We start from the raw sequence: 19801 nt of genomic DNA on the forward strand, positions 1-19801 counted from the left end.
AAATGGTATTTAAACCAGAGTCAGCCCTTACTCAAATTATCTTCATGTGTCTTCATGATCTTCATATATTGCTGTGATGTCTTCATCTGAAACTGAATTATGGAACAAATGGCCCATCCTGTATTCTGATGGCTTTTCTTGTCCTAACCTTTAAGTAAGTGTCCATATTTTGTCTGTTATTTGTATATCTCGTGTGTTCACCTTTTTCAAGGAATAAATTATATTTTATCATATCTAAGTCTCGTCCAGTCCAACCCAGTTATATTCTTGGTGGTGTATTATTCATAGCCTGTCACAATGCTCCCGTCACACTCCCCTGAATCTTTGAGGAATTCTGCAACCTTTTATTTAACACAGAACAAATGCAAAGAAACCTGCAAAATGTCCAGTAGGGGGATCAAACCCACGACCTTGGCATTATTAACACCACAACTGAGCTATCCAGCAAGCAATTGTATGTAGCACATGAGCCAGCGCAGGTACTGCTGAAAAAGTATCTTACTAATCACTAAGGCCGTTCTTATAGTGGCAGCGACGTTGCGTCAAAACAAATGTTGAAGCCGTTGCGTGCGCCTATAGTAGGAACGACGCAACGGATTTGTTGCGATCGCTGGAAGTCACTTCAATTTGATTTTTCCAGTGACCGCAGCGTGACGTCAGCGGCACTATAAGCGCGGCCATAGTGTATATTTAAAGACAAAAAAGGAACAAATAACGTTTCAGGGCAGCAACCCTTTCGTCAGATCACCCCTCAGTGTGCACAAGCATAAAACATGTAAACAATGACATTCGCCCCCACCCACTTGGCGCCAAAACGCCATTAAGCCGACCCCGTTCCAGGCGTGTGGATGTCTCACAATAGCCGGGAGGACATTGCGTGTCAGCTTGATTCCCGGTGCTTACGGATTGTGACATCACGTGTGCGTCACGGCAAGACCTGCCCTCATAATGAGCATCGTTGCCATTATACCACAGAAGAATCATGCATGGCATCCATGGACGCTAGCGCACACATACATATATATATATATATATATATATATATATATATATATATATATATATGTATATATAAATGTAAATACAACTGTATATATATATATGTATATGTGTATATATATATATATATATATATATATATATATATTCTCTCTCTCTCTCTCTCTCTCTCTCTCTCTCTCATTTAAGAGCACATAATGAGAAACATAAGAACTGGAACCATACTACCAGTGAAGTAGCTGGTTAAGGGAGAACTGAATAAACAATGTAATGTGCACAGTGGCATGTTGACACGTGTGCGCGCGTAACGAATTTAAAGACACTGATATTGGCACAAAACCGTGCAACAACACACGTTGCAAACATATATGCCAAGATCCCACAGCCAGTCACAACCATGGAACACTCAATGTTAAAGGATCTGGCAGTCCAAAAGGTGACCCCGCGTGGTGCCCTTGTTCTCCGGACCTGGCACTCCGCCTTTCCCCGCTCTCCAAACAGTCTTCACACCTCTCAACATCCCTACTCCCCTTTGATCCAAGTTGTCTGTGTAGACTTCCCGGCACCTACGTAGATGCCCGGGCTGACTGTATAGACATTAATACAGTTTCATAAAACAACGTAAACTCTGTTATTAAACGTACCAACTTTAGGAAACATAATATATCTGTGGTAGAAATGGGACCGGGATATTTGGGGCTGAAAAACAGGATTCTGGGGGACACTGGGCAGCCTCGGTTTAATTCTACTCGCGTACCCGCAAAATCTGCCTGCATGTCGGGTAGAATTATGCGGCTACCGGTAACTTTGTCCCCTGAACCCCTACATAAGTTCTGGATGCATTTTCACCCAAATATCCCCCTTGAAACTTACACTCCCGAAATCCCACGTTTATTGCATAAGGGGAAACAGGTAAAACACATCATCAGGACAGGTTTTACATATACATAGTGTCTCTGGCTTATGGTGCTACTTGGCTGCCAGGGACCCATGGTTTTCAGGGGTAACCAGTCGGGCTTCACCTTTATTATGAAGACTGGCTACCCCCTACTGTCACAGTTAGTACAGCAGCTGTATAGCTGTTATGAACAGAACTGCAATACACATCTATCACTGGAGGTTTATTCCTCAGCTGTAGGGTACACAAGGTACAACTGAGGTCTTAATCATTTCACACAGGAAACTTTCCCCTTTCTCTTCCTTTAACACTGGGGAGCACTGATATACACTTCTAGGTCTTTTTACCTATATTATTCTATTGGTACTTTATATATCCTGTCATTCCATTTAGGATATTGAGGTATGAGGATTATTTGTAACACCTCAGTATTCACACTTACTGATTCCTATCTGGGAGAGGATCTATATCTCACTACTATTCTATCCTATATCTGACCATTACCCAGTGACTCGATGGTATATTATATACCTTTTACTGGGACCTAGTAGGGTTCCTTGCCGGTTTCTTTCAGCGTTGTTTAGGTTTTAACTTTCCTTATGTTTCCTTAGAATAAAATTAATATATTAGTAGAGGTTGAGTGCTATATACTGTATTGTGTATATATTGCAATTTGATTGTAAGCTCTTCGGGGCAGCGACTCCTCTTCATAAATGTTAATTGTTATGTCTGAAGCACTTATTCCCATGTTCTGTTATTTGTATTTGAAAGCGTTACTTTTTCACTTTGGTAGGAATCACTTTACTCAACCTAGGGAGATTTGGACAGCACTGGTTTAGCAGTCTCCGAAACACAGACAAATACGAGCTCGGGAAGAGAGGAGTCAGACAACAGGGCTGCTGCTTCCACAGTTCAAAGTTTTATTCAGTTGTGCCCCGACATTTATACAAAAAACTAAGGGCATGTTAATACATAACATATCATGTTTAACAATGAGAAATAACAAGTTTCTGTAGAGGTTATGTATCTGTGTCTTTGGACAAAGCATTAGTAAATTATTACATCTTGCTTGTGTTTGGCCAGCAGTTTCTACTTCTACATTACAAAAAGAAATACAGGGAATGTTTCTCAAGAGCGTGAAGCTGTATTGTTTGGGACATTTTACTGCTCTTGTGCTATTGTATAAAAGACAAACTGAGAACAACAGAAGTAAATAAAGATTACTATTAGCATAGTGAGTTAATTCTCTCAGTACTGGAACAGCTCATATAAGAAAGATAAAGCTAGCAGATTATATTCACCCTTTCAATCCCTGAGACTTGTAGAGCTGACATATAATTTTAACCCCTTCACAGCCCTCCTTTTGTTCTAAAAGAACAACCATTTGACCAACCCCATTTATTCTTCTGCTCACCACTCAGGAGAGGAAAACCTTCCGGGGGAGAAACCTCCAAGAGACCATGGGCGTGCAGAAACCTATCTCTTACTAGGTATCTCGTGTGACGATTAGAGATGAATATATGGGTGGTCTGAGAGAACCGCAAAGGTTGGCATCTCTCCCTACCATGTTGGGGGACATATACATAAGGGTGGAGCCAGAAGCAGAGACAGTTTTCTTGGAGAAGATAGAGCTAATCACACACTTAGCCATTTGCACTAGTACATAAATAGTGAGTAATAAACCTGCGATTATCATAATTCCGTAAAGAATTGTCATTCCCAGTGTAGCAAGCCAATTTCCAAAGCCAAAGGTCCAATCAAACCTTTGGGGATCTTGCCTTAATCGGGCCTGCACTTCTGCTAAATGTTCCATATCATGATGGATACTTTTAGATTGGTCTTCAATAAAAGTGCAACATTGTGTTCCGACTAACTTACACACTCCACCTTGCGTTGAGTATGCGTTTATGTTTTTTATTTATCTGACTGTGTTTTGGTACAGTATGTAAGGTTGCTATATCTGTATACTATAACTTAGGCAATATCCATGTTAATGCAGGTTTCAGTAATAATTGTATGGTGCTATTCATAAACAATTCTCACCAATAACAATTATCTAAATTATATATCTACAATATGCTATATTCAATAATTATTAATCTTTCATTATTATCTAACTGTGACATCATTTTCATTTTAAATATTAGTACTAATTTGAATGTACAATTAGCTGATTAGACAATATAGGGGCCTATGCAGAGAGCAGCGCTATTTCGAAATTCGCCATTTTTTGGAGAAAATCGCGCAGAAAGCAGCAGAAAATGGCGAGTTCCGAAAAACGCGCCAATTTTTCTTTTCTATTTGTAAAACTCGCCTCGCGGCTGGCGAGAACCTCAATCTCGCCAGTTTTAAAAATATCCGTATGCAGAGAGGCGCGAACGGCATCTAGCGGCTGTTCGCGCCAATAAAATGGCGCGATTGTCTCCTTTTTGCCTCGCCAGAAAAAACTGGCAAGAAGCTACCGCTCGCGGCCATTGCAAAGGGAAAAAAAAGGCGCGAATTTGTTTTTACACGTTTCTGAAGCGCGAATCTCGCCAATTTAAACTCGCCACACGCATCCATGTTAAACATAGCAGAATTCGCACTTTTCTGCATATGGAGAATAAAACTCTCCAAAAAAGCTACTTTTTAATAAATTCGCCAATTTTAAAATTCGCTGCTCTCTGCATAGGCCCCTAAGTGTTTTTAAGTAACGTTTTTAATTGCCAACCTAATTATTATTTCAATTCTTAATGGTAACTTATGTAGCACTCTAATAGGAGCTACTATATGTTTGCTAATAGCACCATATATGAATTAATGAATTTTGTCCAATGATTGATTATTAGGGTAATATAAGCCCTATATAAAGAATGTCCATTGCCACTGAGACACAACGCCCCTGACGAAGAGGAGAAGACTCCTGGAAACGCGTAGGGCTGAGCTGTGTCTCGAGTGGCATTGAGTCTGCAACCCCCCGCAACTACACTCGTTGCAAATCGTATTCAGCTGACAGGAGCATTGCAGAGCTCCTAGACAATCCCGAAGCGACGTGATCTGACGCACAATGGACTTACGTCACTACCCATGTGTCGCGGAAGTGGGGTCGATTCGGCCGTGGAGAGGAGCATTGGAGCTGTCAGTGCAGACCGGTAGAAAGAATCACGACTGCGGCGTTTGTTGGAGTGGGATTACACAGACCACTTTATTTCTGTTATCGTGCGCACTTATGGCGGATGTCTGTAAGTGTTTTTAACCGTTTTGGTATTGTGTCATTAAATTACAGGGTATACTATGTGTTTTGCGCTCTCTCCTTCTGTTTTTCTGTAGTTTTGTTCGGGACCCAAGGGTTGGAGCCATTGAAGGGAGCAGCAACACCTACCTGCTATTGGTGGTTGACATTGGACTGGTTTTTATATATATTTTTTATTGGATATTTCTAATAAGGACTCAATTTTTGATGCAGTATTTATATATGCATTGGTTCTACTTGGTATTTGAGCACTAGTTATTTTTCTGTATCTGCATAGGATTATCTATTCTTCTGCAGGTATTTTATTTGGTGTTCTATAGCAATTTTTTGTTGAGATTTTTACCCACCCAAGCCACCCAGTCACTGTCACGATGACACCAACTTTTATCAACACATTTATATTTCTGGGTACTTGATTGAACAGAAGAAGTTGCAAAATAAATTGTGATTTATTTCCTTAATAGATAAACACACGACATCTGCAGAATACACTTGAAAACAACACTTACTGGAATAAGGGAATGAAAGAAATTGTCCTTTGAAACAAAAGAAATTGTCCTGTGCTTGCAAGCGCAAGAAATGCAGCCTTGGTTTTAAAAGTCCTGTGGTTATATGGTTATTAACCCCTTCACTCCAGGACTGGTTGCTGCTGTACTGGAACAAAGTCTTGCATCTTTACATCATGGATTAAAATACAGGAATCACACTGGAGATACCTGGGGGGGCCACAGTTATAGACTGCCCAAAGCTATCTTTAACATGTGGATCCGGTCCCCTCGTGGGAACAAAAAACCCCACGAATAGCCAAGTTACCCACAGTTCACAAGACCGGTCAAAAGGGCTGTCCGGTGGGCAGGGCGCATGGGTCAGGTTGACACCCATGCCACTTAGCATACCTGGGCTACACCCATAACTTGGTGCCACTGTGTCTGGTTTCTGACTCAAAGGTGTCACTAGCCTGACATCTGCTGTGCATCAGTATGCCAGTATTGTATACATTATGGGTCTCTGGGTCTTTTCATAATTGACACTCTTTTAGACAGGGGGACTCTAAATATGTGAGAGCCTTTTAAGGCTCCGTCATAAAAATAACTACAGCCCTTTGAGGCTTGGTCATAAAAAACGCCCCAGCTCATTCACCCATATCACAGCTGGATGTCCAAGTAATTCCTGCTTGGACTTAAAAAAAAAAACCTCCTGCCTTACATTTAAGATCTGCCATCATGTGTCGGTTAGAGGGTATGGCAAGCAATGCATCTTGTCTTTTACCCTCGTAGACAGGGAATGGCCTGCAAATGGGGAATAAAACTGGCGGGGACAGGGCAACAACAGTAATGCATGGCAAATCAGGTATTAACCCTTTCCTCCCCGTCACACCTCCCACACTCAAGACGCAGGGACTGCCCTGACCACCCCGTCCGGTGGTTGGGCTGACCTGCCAGCTCTTGAAGTTAGTAAGTCCTGAGGGCAGTCCTGGCGGGAAAGGCCATCAGCATTACCATGCTCACTTCCCTTCTTGTGCTGGATGGTGAAGTTCCACTCTGTAAGGCAAGACTCCAGCGCAAAAGTTTAGCATTTTCCCCCGACACCATCTTTAACCAACTCAAAGGATTGTGGTCAGTTATTACTGTGAAATGTCTGCCATACAAATAAGGCTGTAACTTCTTTAGAGCCCACACTATGGCCAGACACTCCTTCTCAATGGTGGAATATGCCAGCTCTCTGGGCAGCAGTTTGCGGCTTAGATATACTACCGGGTGCTCATCGCCCTCCTCCCCCTACTTGGCTGAGTACAGCCCAAATGCCAAAGTCTGAGGCATCAGTCTGCACCAGGAACTTTTTTGCATAGTCTGGAGCAGCAAGTATAGGAGCGCTGGCTAGTGCAGTCATTAATGCCTGAAACGAGACCTCACAGGCAGGAGACTAGACTACCAGCACAGACTGTCGCTTTTGGGTCAAGTCAGTCAGGGGTTTGGCAATGGCGCTATACTGAGGGACAAACTTTCTGTAGTAGCCTGCGGTGCCTAGGAAAGCCATGACTTGTTTCTTGGTTTTGGGAACGGGCCACTGCACTATAGCTTCCACCTTAGCTGGTTCTGGCTTAAGATGCCCGCCACCCACTCTGTGCCCTAGGTACAATTCCACTGCATTACTACTAAGCACTTGGTGGGTTTCAATGTGAGTCCCGCTTCCCTAATCCTGGCTAGCACCGCAGCTACATGCACTAAGTGTGAGTCCCACGGATTACTAAAGACAGCAATGTCGTCCAGGTATGCCCCTGCAAACCCTTGCATACACTCCAGCAAGCGTTTGACCAGGCGTTGAAAGGTAGACGGTGCATTTTTCATCCCGAATGGCATCACTAGAAATTCATAGAGGCCACTTGGGGTAATAAATGCAGACTTCTCTCTAGCCTCCTGGGTCAAAGGGATCTGCCAGTACCCTTTACTGAGATCCATAGTCGTCAGATACCTTGCCCCGCGAGTTCATCTAACAACTCATCCATGCGGGGCATGGGGTCGGCATCTGACACCGTGCCCGCATTGAGCTGCCGGTAGTCCACACAGAACCGGGTGGTTCCGTCCTTCTTAGGCACCAGGACTACCGGACAAGCCCAAGGGCTCTGGGACTGTACAATTACTCCTAGGGCCAGCATCTCTTCTACCTCCCTCTCTATACTGCCCATCACCTCTGCTGACACTATAAGCGTGCTTATGCAGAGATCTCAGATCACCTTTCAGCACTGGGTGTTCTGCAATGTGTGTCTTCCATGGCTTGCCTGAAAACAGAGCCCTATACTTCTCTAGCATAGCCCTGGCATCTGCTCTCTGCCTGACACTCAGCTGAGCCCCTATCTCCACCTGCTCTATGGTACTTTCCTGCCTAGCCTCCCCCAGGAGATCAGGCAGAGCATTGCTCGCCGGATCCCCCATCGGTGGGCTGCAAATGGCCAGCACCGACGCCACACTCGGTGCTATGTACTCCTTCAACATGTTGATGTGATAAGTCTTATTTCTCCCTGTCTCAGCATCTACCTGTACAACATAGTTGCACTCGTTCATCTTTCACAGTACCGGATACGGTCCCGACCAGGCAGCCATTAATTTGTTCTCCCGAATGGGCTTGAGAACAAGTACCTGCTGTCCTGGGATGAACTCTCTGCTACGGGCATTCTGAACATACCAAGTCTTCTGCTTGGTCTGAGCTGCCCTAAGGTTGTCCTGTGCCAACCCCATGAGCATCTCTAACCGGTTTCTGAGATCTATCACATACTGAAGCACAGAAGCATCAGTAGTGGTAGTCTCTGTCATGATCGGGGTATGAGGAGTTAATGGGATCTGTGTATATGTTGATCTGCATCCCCCTGCGTCAGCAGAATTGCCCCAGGTCTTAGATTTATTTCCCCAGCAGTCTGTGTTATATTCCTGTATGTGTAGAAATCATGTCGGGAGGGAAAGGGTTAACCATATTGTGTATATGTTGATCTGCATCACCCTGCTTCAGTAGAATTAATTGCTATGTTATGTATTAACATGGAGAGAGGGGTTAACTGTGTATTTGTCATAATGTAAACCCCATAAAACCATATCTCTGTATGTGTTTGTGCTACAAGGCTGAAATTTGGATATGCTTTCCTATGCAACGAACACAGGTTGCATACAGTACATATTGTTAATCTGATTTAAAATATGGGAAAAATTGTTATGTTATCGCTGGTTTTACTATAACTTTGGATATAAGTTTGGACGCTTGCCAAATGGCCCCTTTGATATGTAATTGTACAATCAAAGGAGGCCACTTGAAAGGCTTTGTTGTGGAGGAATTCCTCAGAGGTGACTAGCCTCATTGCATATGCAGCCAGGTCTCACAACTAGGTGATAACCATTTCACCTGTCAAAAGTGACACCCTACATGAAAGACCCCTGCCCAATAAGCATTTTTGCTAGACAGGATGGCAGCGAAGGCATCATGTCATAGTTTTTTTTAGAAATGGGCTGGCCAAGTAGTTACAGGGGAGGGTTGTATTAATGAGGGGCTGGGTAAACCCAGCTTTTTGCGTTACCTGGCAACCTGTGATTGGGAGAAGGTAATTGTTCACCAATAACTGAACTGCCATGTTAGGAATGGAAGGCCTGCATCTATATAGTTGCATGCACCCCTTATTCCTGGGTTGCTTGTTGTTCTTATCGTGCTTGCCGTGCTTGTTGTGACCTATAACAACTAAGGAGCTGCTATTCGGCTGAATATCTCCTTGTCCAACCCCAGTAAGTGTAAATATTTCTGTAATGTTATTTGCTTGATGTATTGTCTGTTCTGCTCATAGGAAATAAACTCATTCAGTTTACTATATCCTAGTCTTTTTCAATCTGGCCCGGTTATTGTAGATATGTGCTGTTCTCTCGTGACAGTCTCCCCTTCCCATCCCTCACGGAATAGGTCCAGAGGTCCCCGTACCCTGCAACGATATAGCAGCTCAAAGGGAGAGAAGCCTGTAGATTCTTACGGCACCTCTCGGTACGCAAACAGCAAATGCTGCAGGTGAATCTCCCAGTCTTTTCCCTCTGCCTCTATAAATGTTCGCAGCATCTGCTTCAGGGTACCATTGAACCTCTCACATAGTCCGTTGGTTTGGGGGTGGTAAGGGGTCGTGTGCTGGTGCTTCACCCCGCACGTCTCCCAGAGACACTGGAGCAATTCACTCATGAACTGCGATCCCTGATCGGTTAGGATCTCACTAGGGAAACCTACCCTAGAAAAAATGGCTAACAGAGCTTTAGCTACTGCCCTAGCATCAATACTGGCAAGCGCTACCGCCTCAGGGTACCGAGTGGCAAAATCCACCACCGTGAGAATGTAGCGCTTTCCTGACCAGCTGGGAACCATGAGGGGTCCCACGAGGTCCATAGATATCCGCTGAAAGGGTTCCCCTATTCCCGGTAACGGGTTCAGGGGGTTCCTTCACACGGTCACCGGCTGGCAGGCATCACAGGATCGGCAGAAGTCTGCCGCCTCACTGGATGCCCCCGGCCAGTAGTAACGCAACAGCCAGCTCGCGTCCTAGCGACCCCCTGATGCCCCGCTAGTGGAATGGAGTGGGCTACCTGCAACAACTGCTGCCTATAATCCCGGGGTACCACTAGCTGTCTCTTCCCCGTCCATACCTCATCTAACCCGGTGGTCCCTTGCTCTCTGTATAGGAGCACACGGTGCCACAAGAAGTTATCAGATCCCTTGCTTGGCTTAGACTCAGATGCCCGCAGTCTCATGCCCTCCAAGCTAGGATCAGATCGCACCGCATCCCTAAACTGGGCACCTAACTCTGGCCACCCCCCGGTCACATCTGAGTCAGGGGGACAGGGAACAGGTACAGGGAATAGTAAGTCAGTGTCAGAAAGCGACTGAGTCTGGCTTACCTGTCTGGTCTCTGCAGAGACTACTGGAACTGTAGTTCCCAAATGCAGGGGGACAGGGGCTGGTTCTGCTGCGATCCTTGCTGACTGGCTCCTGGTGATCCCTGCAACAGGTGCCAGCTCAGTGGTAAAAACACAGGTAACGTGTCCTAGGTCGTTACCCAGCAAGACCTCAGCATCTAACCCAGGCAAAACCCCCACCTCCCTCATGCCACGTCCGGCACCCAGTCCAAAAAGACCCGGGCAACCTGGAGTGACCGCGGTCCTCCGTCTGGCATGGTCACTTGCATCCCGGTGCCCGGGAGCAAATCCTCTGGCCGCACCATATCAGGGCGAACCAGAGTCACGGTGGCACCGGAATCTAGCAAGCCGTCCGCCTGCCGGTCTTCGATGGTCACCTTCTGCAGATGCTTCTGCCGGACATCGTTGGGCTGCATCCCGACTGGAGCAACCTGAAGTCCCCCGCTCTCCGCTGCTGGTCCTGAGGTGGCAAGTGCAGTCTCTCCGCTGGGCATCCCTCTGTGGGCTGGTTCCACGGCTGTACTTGGCTCCTCTGTGTGTGCCAGTCGCACATGGGAAACCGGCCTCGCAGCTGGTGAGCGTTGCCCCTGATGGGGTCCCTTTGGACCGGTCCCGGTCCGGACAATCTAGCCTGGGATGTCCAACTTTATTGCATGAATAACACCGCCTCTCATGCTTGAACTCTGCAGCCTTGGGTGCGCTGTTTGCTGCCGCAGGCTGGTGTGTCCACGGAGGGGTAGTCTTAGCGCCCTGGGCCGCACGGCCCGCTCCTTTGGGTGCTACAGGGTCCTTCATTGCAACTCGGCTGGCCACATACTCATCTGCCATTCTCGCTGCATCCTCATAGGTCTGAGGTTTATGGTCATAGACCCATCCCCTCACACCTGTGGGAAGCTGCTGCAGCAGCTGCTCTTGAAAGAATAAGTCCAGCAGGGTATGGAATGTTGTAATCCCATTCCCCTCCACCCACTGAGTCCCGTGCAAAGCCATCCTACTGGCATAGGTGCTGTATGACTCTCCGGGGAGTACTACCCCCGTCCGGAACTTGCCCCTGTAAGATTCTGGGGTCAGGGCATACTGGGTTAGCAGCTTGCTTTTCACATGACCGTAGTCATCGGCATCCACACGTGGAATACCCATCACAGTCCGTTTGGCTTTGCCAGATAACAGTGGTCGCAGTCTGACCACCCAGTCCCTTCTTGGAATTCGGAACCGGGAACACTGCGTCTCGAAGACATTCAGGAACGCATCGAGGTCATCTGTGCCATCCACGAACTTGCTGAAGCTGTGATGATCCGCCCGGGAAAGACCTTGTTCCCCGTTTGCAAGGTAGGAGTTGTGGGTTCTTCTGAGCACTGCTGTCAGGAGATGTACCCGCTCCGCAGTGCTAACACCCGTTCCCCATGTAGCCAGAAGTGCAGTGAGCCCAGGGACGGCACGCTCGACAGCCGCAGCTGCTACCTCATCCGCACCCCTGGCGCCAAGCCACCCACGACCGGGGGGTCACTAGCACTCTCCTCATGTCCTTGCAGCCCCGGAGCTGGAGGGACCTCCTGCATTCCGGGCTGAATAGCGTCAGCCAATACAGCAGCTACGGGGACTTGCTCCTCTGGTAGGACCCTGCGGTCCTCATGATGCTCCAAATCCTCCTCCAGTTGTGCCTTCGACCGCCCATCTGTCGGTAAGCCATACCCCGCACATTTCTCCACGACTTTCTCTCTGGTCCACGACCTGAACCTTCCTGAGTGATCGCTCATGGTGCCTTCGGGGTACGGGTGAAGGGAACAGTGAAGTCTCTCGTGCTCTTTAGAAGTGTGTGTCAGTTGCTACTTGTCTGAGGAGCTCGCAAGCTACAAGGTCCTCACTATATTACAGAGCCCACAGGAAACTGCAATATAGGTTCAATCAGTATCCCACCAGCTGCCACCAGTTTTTTAAAAGCCTGTCACGATGACACCAACTTTTATCAACACATTTATATTTCTGGTACTTGATTGAACAGAACAAGTTGCAAAATAAATTGTGATTTATTTCCTTAATAGACAAACACACGACATCTGCAGAATACACTTGAAAACAACACTTACTGGAATAAGGGAATGAAAGAAATTGTCCTTTGAAACAAAAGAAATTGTCCTGTGCTTGCAAGCACAAGAAATGCAGCCTTGGTTTTAAAAGTCCTGTGGTTATGTGGTTATTAACCCCTTCACTCCTGGACTGGTTGCTGCTGTACTGGAACATAGTCTTGCATCTTTACATCATGGATTAAAATTCTGGAATCATACTGGGGATACCTGGGGGGGCCACATTTATAGACTGCCCAAAGCTATCTTTAACATGTGGATCCGATCCCCTCGGAACAAAAAAACCCACGAATAGCCAAGTTGCCCACAGTTCATAAGACCGGTCAAATGGGCTGTCCGGTTAGCAGGGCGCATGGGTCAGGTTGACACCCATGCCACTTAGCATACCTGGGCTACACCCATAATTTGGTGCCACTGTGTCTGGTTTCTGACTCAAAGGTGTCACTAGCCTGACATCTGCTCTGCATCAGTATGCCAGTATTGTATACATTATGGGTCTCTGGGTCTTTTCATAATTGACACTCTTTTAGACAGGGGGACTCTAAATCTGTGAGAGCCTTTTGAGGCTCCGTCATAAAAATAACTACAGCCCTTTGATGCTTGGTCATAAAAATAGCCCCAGCTCATTCACCCATATCACAGCTGGATGTCCAAGTAATTCCTGCTTGGACTTACAAAAAAATACCTCCTGCCTTACATTTAAGATCTGCCATCATGTTTCGGTTAGAGAGTATTGCAAGCAATGCATCTTGTCTTTTACCCTCGCAAACAGGGAATGGCCTGCAAATGGGGAATAAAAATGCGGGGACATGGCAACAACAGTAATGCATAGCAAATCAGGTATTAACCCTTTCCTCTCCGTCACAGTCACCCACTCACTCAGTCACCCACCCACTCAGTCACTCAGTCACCCACCCGGTCACTGTCAAAGTCACTCTGTGACCCACCCAGTCTGTCACCCACTCAGTCACTGTCATCCACCCACCCACTGTCAAGTCACTGTCACCCACTCAGTCACCTGTCTTTTGTGGAAAATATAAAAATAAACATGTTACATTGTAATCTTTTTTTCTGTATGACAATAAGAAAACAGTTAAGTTAAAGTTGCGCGCTAAAAAATATTTTACCCTGGTAGGTGCGCTATGGGTTGGGGGGGGAGGGCCTGCTCTTTTCATTTGTCCTGGGCCCCATGCTTTCTGTTGACGACCCTGCTCCCGCCTGCCACCGCAGCGGACACCCTGTCCCACAGTAAGTCAGCTGCCACCCCCCCCCCCTGTCACACACCGCACCCAAAGTCAGCCGCCCCAGAGATACCCGCAGCGTTCCGCCGCACCCCGTCACTAACCCACCCGCAGTGAGCCGCCACTGCACAACCTTCCCGCCTGCCCCCCTAGTGATCCGCCACCAGATAGCTCTGAAGGGGGCGCGGGATCACAACCCTCCCGCCCCCCCAGTGAGCGGCTGCTGCCGAGCTCTGAAGTGGGGGGGAAGGGGAGGAGAGGAAATGACTAACCAAAGTTGAGCCACCGCCGCTAAGCTCTGAAGGGGGGCGGGTGTGGGGATTACATTGCCAGTGAAAGAGGAGACTGTAGTAAGACTATTAGATAGTGTCTGAAAATAAACGAATTACTTTGTTAAGCGCACAATACTTATGAACTTTAGGTTCAATTACAGGGTCAGAATCACTTCAAATAGTATAACCTGGTAGTAACTCTTGATAATGGACATTGGCCATTATGATTTTCAATTTGAAAGCATCACTATAGGGTTATTATCTTTGTTTTTGTGGGGAAAGTATATAACTTTCTAATTTCCTTTAACAGTGTTGGTAGGTAATGAAAGTTATGCTAAATAAATATTAGCATTTTGTTCTAGAAATCCACTGGTAGTTAAATTAATGTGAAATATAAGCACACACCATCCTTTTTGGGATCCAATCAACTAGAACGCCTTTCAGTAGAAAAACACAGAAGCTAATACCCCCATCCAATGTAGCACTCATTATAGCAGCACTGTATTGCGCTTATTGACACTGTCCTTTATAAATAGTTTGCAGTTGATCACAGCCTCACTGTTCATACAATGCATAAGATTTGATTGAAAAAAATACATATACCATAACCTGCAGGTACGCGTAGTGTGTCCTCCCTGTTTCCAATGTATCGTGAAATGCTTGAGGCAGCGTTCCCTACAGCTGTTTCACCGTAACCACGGCTTCTTCTGGGGATACGTAACCACGCTGGGAGACGTTGTTTTATAGCGTCCCCGTTGCTGTGGTGACAGCTGACACTTCTCTTTTTGCTTTCAGAGTGAAAAAAAAACGGATTTCACCGCGCCATATAGACACAGTGAGTACTTTAAAATAATAAAAAAATGCTCAAACATGTTCTGTGATCATGTGCTAAACACAGAGAGGCTTCTTTGATATTAAAGATAACATTGTATATAATAACACAAGAACTCTGCATATATGTGTCTCATATGTAGAAACAAAGACTTGAGGGAGGGTCCTTATTGTCAATCATGAATTAAACATCCAACCGTCTATTCTATAAATGGGGCAAACATGAATCCTTTTAGTCCTTTTGGTGACAGTGTTTAAATTAAAGATCCATTTTGCTTCCTTTTGATGTAATTTTTTGTCCCAATCACCTGTACGTATGTTGGTAATAGGCGATCTATGCCCTGGAAAGGGAGCACCCCTGTATTGCCTGCATGTTGTTCTCTCACATGTCTTGAGATTGATGTATCATGGGAGTTTTTGATGGATCCTATGTGTTCCAGCACCCTCCTTCGCAGCTGTGTGCGGGTTTTGCCCACATATTTGAGGCCACATTTACATGTAATCATAAAGATAAAACAGCCGGTTTAATAATTAATGAAATTTTTTTGAGCAAAATTTTTAGTATCATCGTTATTCGTGAATTTCTCATTTGTCATCATGAATTGGCAGGCCTTGCTAGTGCCACATTTCTAAGATCCTTTATTGTGATCAGTTAGCCAATTACTCCTACTTTTTCCCTTCTTCTGAAAATGTCTATGAACGATATTTTGGGCTCTTTTCCATACCATGGATGGTTTATTTTTTTAAGTCTCCACTAGGTCCTCATCATTTAAAAGGATATGCCAGTGCTTTTGAAAACTGGTCTTCATTTCTCTCCATTTGGTATTATATGTGCTAACGTATCTGATGACTCTACCATCATCAGTTTTGTCATTTGTATTCGTTGCGAAGAAAGAGTTTCTGTCTGTGCCCAGGGCTCTTTGATATGCCTGTTTTAATAAATTCTTACTGTAACCTCATTTCACAAGAAATCTCATAGTTCTAGGGCCAAGGGAACATGAAAACAGAAAAAAGCAAGGGTCACTTTATTTTCCACATGTATTATTCCTGGTCCCTAGCTTATGGTGCTTATGTAGGGGCACTGACCATTCGAGAATTACCTCTACCTTAGTCGGCTATGGCTTGAGATGCCCCCTCCTACTCTGTGCCCGAGGTACAGTACCTCTGCATCCCAAATAGACACTTGGATGGTTTGAGTGTCAGCCCTGCTTCTCCTATCCTTTTCAGCGCCGCAGCTACATGCACTAAATGGGATTCCCAGGAATTGCTAAATACAACTATGTCGTCCAGGTATGCCTTTGCGAAACCTTGCATCCCTTCCAGTAACCTATTGACCAGGCGTTGGAAGGTAGCCGGGGCATTCTTCTTCCCGATTGCCATAACTAGAAATTCATATAAGCCACTTGGAGTGATGAAAGCTGAATTCTCCTGTGCCTCCTGGGTCACTGGGATTTGCCAGTACCCCCATGAAAAACCCATGGTAGTCTGATACCTTGCCCCCGCGAGCCCATCTACAAGCTCATACATGTGGGGCATGGGAAAGGCATCTGACACCGATTGAGTCTTGAGCGGCCGGTAGTCCACAAGGAACCCAAGGACTCTGAAATGGTACAATTACCCCTTGGGCCAGCATCTCTTCTTCCTCCTCTATATTATGTTTCACCTCTGCTGATACCCTATAGGGATTCTTATGCAGAGGTCTCTGATCCCCGATATGGACTTGGGTGATCAGTGATATGGGTCCTGCCCGGCTTATCCGTGAACAGATCCTGGTACTGGTCTAGCATAGCTCGTGCCTACACCCGCTGGGGTGCCTCGAGCTGGGGACCTATCCCTACCTGCTCCACTTTGCCCCCCTGCCTGGCTTCCTCTAGGAGGTCGGGCAGAGCTTGGCTCGCCGGGTCCCCCATCGGTGGGCTACAGATAGCCATCACTGATGCCACACTCTGGAAGTACTCCTTAAGCATATTAATATAAGTCCTGTGTTTTCCTGTCTCTCCATCGAACTGTACAACATAGTTGCACTCGTTCATCCTGCAGATAACCGTATATAGGCCAGCCCAGGCAGCCATGAGTTTTTTTGCAGAGTGCGCTTCAGAACAAGCAGTTGCTGCCCAGGGATCAACTGTCTATTACGGGAATTTTGATCATACCAAGTCTTCTGCTTGATCTGAGCATCCCCTAGGTTAGCCTGTGCCAACCCCATGAGTCGGTCTAGCCGGTCTCTGAGAGTTACTACATACTGTAGCACAGAGCATCAGTAGTAGTAGTCTCCCCTTCCCATCCCTCATAGAACAGGTCAAGCAGTCGACGAACCCTGTATAGGAGCTCAATGGGGGAGAACCCAGTGGACTCTTGCGGTACCTCTTGGTATGCAAACAGCAAATGCTATAAATGAGTCTCCTTGTTCAGCTTCTATATAGGTTTGCAGCATCTGCTTCAGAGCACCATTGAACCGCTCAGACAGTCTGTTTGTCTGGGGAGGGGAGGGAGTTAACGGAGCGGCCTGTAGGCGAGGTCAGATCAGATTCCACACATAATTTTTAGGATAAACCAAACTTGAGTGATTTTGTTTTCTGTTGAGCCACTGTAAAGAAGTGTGATTTTCCCCATAGACTTCAATGGCAGCGTTACCCCATTGAAAGACTATGGCGGAGAAGCCCTATAGACTTCAATGGCGGAGTTTCCCCATTGAAAGACTATAGTGGCGGAGCCCATTGACCTCAACGGCGGAGTTGCTCCATTGGAAGCCTATAGCGGCGGTGCCCGTTGATTTCAATGGGAAGGAGTGAAAAGCAGAGATTCATTTTTAGAGCGGAGAATCCTGTATTAAAGTAATGAGTTTTAAACTGTATTTGTGTATCTCCGGTCTGGAAGGTCGCAGCGAGCTGAAACTTGGCCACCGTGGAGAGTCACCTCCGGCATGAGGGACTGGCAAATTTCAGCCCGCTCGGCCCGACAGAACGGATTATTTGAATATGTCTTGATATTAAAAACTAGATTGTATTTCAAAGCGGGGATTAAAGCCCGCGAAGATTTCTGAATCTGTGGAATAAATGCTCAGGGGGGCGACCTATTGTCTACAACAGACCCCCTGATCAAAGGCTCAGCCACCCTAGCTGTATACATTAGGGCGGAGAAAAGAAGGGCTTGAGTGGTCTGTAAGTGCTATAACTCACACCTACAGACAAAGAGTTTCCTGATCAGATCCAGGTCTAGTAGACATGTCGGCGCCCTGAGTTTTGTGTGGGGCTAAAGAAATGAGACCCCCATTGCTCAGATATCCTTCTTTATTATAAATAAGTTCTCAACAAGTTGTTGTTATCTTGTCCTTGTCCATTTATTATCATGTTGAACAGAGATCTCTATACATCATACATAATACACTGAATTACATTGTTCCAAAACAGACTGCTGTTTATTTTAATCCATTTTGTATTTTATTGTTGCCATGCAATTACCACATGTACACACAACGTTGATATTTATTCATGTTTATTCATGTTAATTGTCAAAAGGCTTACATTGCTTTACTATTGTTATACCTATGTAATCATGGAATGCATGATGCATTGCTGGCACTGTTTTTAAACGGTTTTTATGTTCCTAATACATGGTTATTAGGTTGATTACCCACCTCACCTGATTTCTATCTGGTGCAGGTGTTCTGTGTTAATTCTGCCTTTATCTATGTGTCCCTTATGCTGATGGATCATTCTTTGACAAAGGCCCTAGGGCTGAAACGCGTCAGATGATCCACCAGCTACACCTGTCTGTTTGAATAAAAAATTTTGAAGTCACCACACCACGTTTACTCTGCTTCATTCCTCGGTTGTGCTCCACCATTTCTCCCGCTGCTGCTGGAGGAGCCCACATATTGCCGTTTGCTGGATTGCACACCGGTAGCCGCTGCACACGGAGGGGAGTCCCGCGGGTCACGTGACCGCCTCGCATCATACGGCTGACACGCCAGAGGTAGCGGTTCTACTACAGAGACCAGAGACCAGCAGCTCAGCTGAGCCAGGGAGCCTACCGGTCCCCACCTACTGACATCAGAGAAGAACACTGCCGGTCGCGCGACCGCCCCACATGACGTCCAGTCACAACAGGGTTGGCGGTGCAACCACACAGTCACTGAGGACCTCATCAAGGCATTATTACTCCCCAAACCGTGAGTGCATGCAACACTTGGTGCCCTGAGCTGGGCCAGTTGCTTTTCTTATGGCTAAAGGTTACACATAGACTTGTTACTTGCAGCGGTTACTATACAAAAGACTCTGATGCACCTGATAGGATAAATTCTATTATCCAGTTTCTACGGAAACGGGCTCAAACCGCCGGATTCGTCATTGGATTGCATGGAGCTGCAATGGCGACCTATGGGGAGCTGCAAAATGGAGCCTGTAAAGGCGGGAACATGGAACAAAGGGCTATAATCACTTCCTAACTATTAACCCTTCTCCTCCCGAATGGATCCCAGTGTGAGTGTTGGTGCAGACACTGGAATGGGGGGAATATATTGTTACAGGGAAATGCACATTTGGGTACTGAAGCAAGGTAAAAACACATTACTGGACCGCAGTCCAGTTAACCCCTTGCCTCCCCAGTGAGGTCAGTGGATGGCCATATGGGGTGCAACCCCTTTAATACCGGGCCAATCCCCCTCTCCCTCTACACCTCCCCTTCTTAATGGGTGACCTGTGGCCCACTGGCCCTAACGGGGAGTGGGTCACCGTTGGCACCATTAATGAACTCAGGCTCAGATGGATAGTCTTGACGAGAGAGTCCATCAGCTTTGCTGTTTTCACTACC

At 46.2% G+C, this 19801-nt stretch overlaps 1 protein-coding gene across 5 annotated transcripts in view; it reads left to right on the plus strand.

Moving 5' to 3' along the window:
• Window positions 1-19801, plus strand: part of LOC142464326 (uncharacterized) — a 51286-nt gene that overhangs the window by 14288 nt on the left and 17197 nt on the right. For 3 of the 5 annotated variants that reach the window (XM_075567820.1, XM_075567819.1, XM_075567821.1), the window contains one exon: window positions 14954-14993. The exons of the other annotated variants lie outside the window; for them this stretch is intronic. The gene's annotated coding sequence lies outside the window, so the exon portion shown is untranslated. The remainder of the gene's footprint in view (window positions 1-14953; window positions 14994-19801) is intronic. 5 annotated transcript variants of the gene reach the window in all.

Source organism: Ascaphus truei, chromosome 12 (assembly GCF_040206685.1).
Source record: "Ascaphus truei isolate aAscTru1 chromosome 12, aAscTru1.hap1, whole genome shotgun sequence".
In the NCBI taxonomy this organism is placed as follows: Eukaryota; Metazoa; Chordata; class Amphibia; order Anura; family Ascaphidae; genus Ascaphus; species Ascaphus truei.